We start from the raw sequence: 6,000 nt of genomic DNA, 5'->3' as shown, positions 1-6,000 counted from the left end.
AATAATGAATAAAATAATTTATACAAAAAATAAAAATAAAAAAGTAGCATATCAGATACTAGATTTAGTTTGTAATTGTATCAGAAGCTAACTTAGAAACGTACTTTACAAAATATGACTTACTCTGTGGGAACATTGTATTAAAAATTAATTTCTTGAAAACCGATATAATTGTAGTATAGTTAGCCCTCAGTATCCTCACCTTCAACATCCAAAAATTCAACCAAATGAGATAAAAAAACATTCAGGAAAAAAAAAATTTCCAGAAATTTCCTAAAAGGAACACAAATTTGCTGTATTAGCAACTATTTACCTAACATTTACTTTGTACCAAGGATTATATGTAATCTAGAGATGAATTGGGCTTCCCTTATAGCTCATTTGGTAAAGAATCTGCCTGCAATGCAGGAGACCCAGGTTCAATTGCTGGGTAGGGAAGATCCCTGGAGAAGGAAATGGCAACCCCCTTCAGCATTCTTGCCTGGAGAATCACGGGAACAGAGGAGGCTGGCAGGCTACAGTCCATTGGGTTGCAAGAGCTGGACATGACTTAGCGACTAAAGAGAGAGAGCCATTTTCTCAAGTTTGGGAGGAAAGTACTATGCACTATATAAAGTTTAAAATTTCTCTATGACAACTGTAACATTTTTTTCACTTAGAGACTACTTCTTTAACCCAATATACACATAATATATTGAAATATCAAAACCCTATTAATTTCACTATACTCCATGAATATTTTTAAAACAAAATTTTTTATTGTATTAAGTATGTCTGTGTCAATAAAGGATATGCACATGGTGCAATGAATTTATGAAAAATATTTTTCCTAATCCTGTTGGCAAAATCTGTAACCATTATCAAATCATCCAATCTGACTTATTCAGTGTCAAAAAATACCTTATTCTTAGTCATGTTAACGGCCAATACACATTTTTAAGAAATGCATTAAAACCACTAAAAATATATTATGAGCTACATTTATGACATCAAAACTGTTAAATCACATTTAGAATAATGTAGACCTAATAAAATTAATTTATACACTTTTGTGTTATAAAGGCAAGGTAATCAATCAATATGCTATTCTCGTTGCTTCTTATTTTAATCATGCAAGGCAAAATGTTGATAAGATTCCAAGATATAAATGAAATGAAAGTCACTTAGTCGTGTCTGACTCTTTGTGACCCCACAGACTATACAGTCCATGGAATTCTCCAGGCCAGAATACTGGAGTGGGTAGCCTTTCCCTTCTTCAGGGTACCTTCCCAACCCAAGGATCAAACCCAGGTCTTCCTCATTGCAGGCAGATTCTTTACCAACTGAGCTCTCAGGGAAGCCCAGATATAAACGAGGTACAGTATAAAACTTAAGGCACTGCATTTTACCAAATAGTTGTGTGGGTGTTTTATATATATATATATATATATATATGTGTGTGTGTGTGTGTGTGTGTGTGTGTGTGTGTGTGTGTGTGTATACACATGCATGAATCAAGTTCATGGTCAAATTTTCCAACATATATAATGAAATTGCCAAAAAATGTATATATTGTCCTATTGTAATCTACTCTATTAAACAACCAGGATATAATTTATCTCTATTAATGGAAGTTAAAAATTATTAAATACTTTATAAAATGAGGCTTGGCTATACTTGGAAAAGATAGCTTATGATAGAATTTGACTCATATTTTTTACAGACAAGTTATTTTTAAAAATCAAATGAAAGTTTAGCCTTGAGTTTTATTAATTGACTTTAAAAATTGGCAAATATGGAAAAAGCTTCAGTCAACAGAAGGAGAATCATTTATTACTGACCTATTAAGTTTTGGATATTCAGAGGTGATTTTCCAACTTACAACATATCCTTGAGAGAGGAATTCAGAGTAGTTAAAATATCTTGTTAACACTGATGTAGTAAAACTAAACATTTTAATGCTCAATTTTAGCTTTACTCTCTTGGAACTTTTCCTTGAGGAAATGGTATAATTAAACACAATTTGGCATTATTCCTAACTCACTATCACGTGTCTCATTTCAGGATAGCCCACAAGTGTCAAGAGATTTCATAAAAAAACAAAGCTTCACTTTGCCATTTGGGCAAAAGCAAAAGTCATTCCTTGGTTACTTTCCATGTAGCAATATGTACTTTATCTTGGGGGGAAAATATGGGGCAAACAATTGCAAAAAAAAAAAAAAGAAAAATTGGCAAACAATTCCCACCGAAACACAGTATCTCAAAACTTGGGACATTCTTTCCCAAGTGAAAATGTATTAATTCAAATATGGGTATAGGATAAATTAATACATTATTCCCCATGAATAGACCCTTTCTCTTTAACTGTCTCAAGGTACTACAGAAGTATTGTAGAAACAGGATTTGAAAGTGTCTCAGACAACAGAATCTCCTTACATATCGTTGATTTTTACATTGGCCAGGTCATTGGCTTTTTGATCCAACTTATCCCCTGCATCCTATTCTCATTCTAGTATTTGACATATGAGAACTATTTCAACAAAATAGTTTGTTAAAGAGGCAATTCAATCAACAGATTGCCATGCTTCATTTGAAATGAAGCACATTAATTTGACAGTATATAGTATACCTGAGCAAATCTACCAATTAATTTGGCCTAATTGACATCCTATAGCACTAATGATGAATAGTTAGATGTATTGAAACATAATGAAAAACGTATTGAAAAAGACAAGTTGGAAAACTTAATCTCTACCTGACTTTAAAAAACTATCATATATAAAACCGTGTGATGTTATTGTCAAGTAAATAATTCAGTGAAAAATATTGAAGCCCAAAATAGATTGTTATGTATGTGGTCGACTGATTATTTTCACTAAGATGCCAAGGTGATTCAGTGAAGAAAGCATATTAATTTCTAAAGCTGACTATCACTATGAAAAAAAAATGAATTTTTAGCCATGCTTTGCACCATAGAAAATAGCTAACAAAAAAAAAAAAAAAACAGCCCCACAACAAAATCTCACAATGGGCCACAGACCTAAAGGTAAAATCTGAAATGATGAAACTTCAAAAACAACATAAAGGAGAAAATCTTTACAGTTTGGGGGCGAGGAAGATTTTCTAGCTACAACAAAGTGAACTGGAAGTGTGGTCATTCAGTCATGTCTGACTCTTTGTGAGTCCACGAACTGTAGCCCACCAGGCTCCTCTGTCCTTGGAAGTCTCTAGGCAAGAATACTGGAGTGGATTGCCATTCCATCCTCCAGGGGATCTTCCCAATCCAGGGGTCAAACACAGGTCTCCTGCATTGCAGGCAGATTCTTTACCATCTGAGCTACCAGGGAAGCCCACAACAGCAAAAGCATGATCCAAAAATAACAAAATAAATAAAAAGCTAGACGATGAAAATGAAGAACTTCCACTTTTTGAAAAGATCTAGAAACAAATCAAACAGTAGGAAAAAAATATTTGCCATTCACATAATTGATATAACATGTCTGATATTCAGACTATATCTCTCAACAGGAACTCTCAACACTAAAAGTATTACAAAACGGGCAAAAGATTGGCACTGACACTATCAAAGAAGTTATACAAATGTCAAATAAGCACAAGAAAAGATAGCCAACAAGGGACACCCTTACATAACTATTAGAATTTAATAAAAAAAAAAAAAAAAAACAGAAAGACGTATATCAGTCTTGCTGAAGATATCGAACAAACAAAACTCTTTGTTCCCCAATTTTATTAGGATATAATTGGCACATGGAATTGTGGAAGCTTAAGGTATACAGTATAATGATTTGACTTACATATATTATGAAATGATTACTGCAATAAATTTAGTTATCCATCATATCATATAGATATGAAACAAGGAAAACAATTTCTTGTGATAAGAACTCTTGGAATTTGCTCTATTAACTTCTTTCAATTGTACCACACAGCAGTATTAACCATAGTCATTGTGTTATATATTAGATCTCCAGGACAATAACTATATTGTATAACTGGAAGTTTTTACTTTCTGACCACCTCATTCCATATCCTCTCTTCTTGGACTCTTGATCTGGGCTTGTTGATGTATACCTATCCTGGTATCAAGTCAAAACTGTTTTTATTATTGTGGGTTTAGAGTAAGTCTTTTTATTGAAGATTGTAATTTATGCAAATATTCTTCTTTTTCAGTATTATTTTGGCTATTCTGAATCTTATGCATTTCTGTATTAATCTTAATATTAGCACGTCAACTTAAAAAAATCCCTCTGGTCTTATGCTTAGATCTCTAATCTATTTTGTGTTTATTTTTGTGTATGGTGTTAAAAAGTGTTCTAGTTTCATTCTTTTACAAGTGTTTGACCAGTTTTCCCAGCACCACTTGTTAAAGAGATTGTCTTTTCTCCATTGTATATTCTTCCCTCCTTTGTCAAAGATAAGGTGTCCATAGGTGTGTGGTGTTATCTCTGGGCTTTCTATTTTGTTCCATTGATCTATATTTCTGTCTTTGTGCCAGTACCATACTGTCTTGATGTACCATACTGTCTTGATGACTGTGGCTTTATAGTAGAGCCTGAAGTCAGGCAGGTTGATTCCTCCAGTTCCATTCTTCTTTCTCAAGATTGCTTTGGCTATTCAAGGTTGTATGTATTTCCATACAAATTGTGAAATTATTTATCCTAGCTCTGTGAAAAATACCGTTGGTAGCTTGATAGGCATTGCACTGAATCTATAGATTACTTTGGGTAGTATACTCTCACTATATCGATTCTTCTGATACATGAACATGGTATATTTCTCCATCTATTAGTGTCTTCTTTGATTTCTTTCACCAGTGTTTTATAGTTTTCTATATGTAGGTCTTTAGTTTCTTTAGGTAGATATATTCCTAAGTATTTTATTCTTTTCGTTGCAATGGTGAATGGGATTGTTTCCTTCAGTTCAGTTCAGTTCAGTTCAGTCGCTCAGTCGTGTCCAACTCTGCGACCCCATGAATCACAGCACGCCAGGCCTCCCTGTCCATCACCATCTCCCAGAGTTCACTCAGACTCATGTCCATCGAGTCTGTGATGCCATCCAGCCATCCGATCCTCAGTTGTCCCCTTCTCCTACTGCCCCCAATCCCTCCCAGCATCAGAGTCTTTTTCAATGAGTCAACTCTTCGCATGAGGTGGCCAAAGGACTGGAGTTTCAGCTTCAGCATCACTCCCTCCAAAGAAATCCCAGGATTGATCTCCTTCAGAATGGACTGGTTGGATCTCCTTGCAGTCCAAGGGACTCTCAAGAGTCTTCTCCAACACCACAGTTCAAAAGCATCAATTCTTCAGCGCTCAGTCTTCTTCACAGTCCAACTCTCACATCCATACATGACCATAGGAAAAACCATAGCCTTGACTAGGCGGACCTTAGTCGGCAAAGTAATGTCCCTGCTTTGGAATATGCTATCTAGGTTGGTCATAACTTTACTTCCAAGGAGTAAGCGTCTTTTAATTTCATGGCTGCAGTCACCATCTGCAGTGATTTTGGAGCCCAAAAAAATAAAGTCTGACACTGTTTCCACTGTTTCCCCATCTATTTCCCATGAAGTGATGGGACCGGATGCCATGATCTTCGTTTTCTGAATGTTGAGCTTTAAGCCAACTTTTTCACTCTCCTCTTTCACTTTCATCAAGAGGCTTTTTAGCTCCTCTTCACTTTCTGCCATAAGGGTGGTGTCATCTGCATATTTGAGGTTGTTGATATTTCTCCCGACAATCTTGATTCCAGCTTGTGTTTCTTCCAGTCCAGCGTTTCTCATGATGTATTCTGCATAGAAGTTAAATAAGCAGGGTGACAATATACAGCCTTGACGTACTCCTTTTCGTATTTGGAACCAGTCTGTTGTTCCATGTCCGGTTCTAACTGTTGCTTACTGACCTGCATACAGATTTCTCAAGAGGCAGGTCAGGTGGTCTGGTATTCCCATCTCTTTCAGAATTTTCCACAGTTTATTGTGATCCACACAGTCAAAGGCTTTGGCAT

This window comes from Capra hircus, chromosome 5 (assembly GCF_001704415.2).
Source record: "Capra hircus breed San Clemente chromosome 5, ASM170441v1, whole genome shotgun sequence".
NCBI classification, from domain to species: domain Eukaryota; kingdom Metazoa; phylum Chordata; class Mammalia; order Artiodactyla; family Bovidae; genus Capra; species Capra hircus.
Note: the sequence above shows the minus strand (reverse complement) of the source record.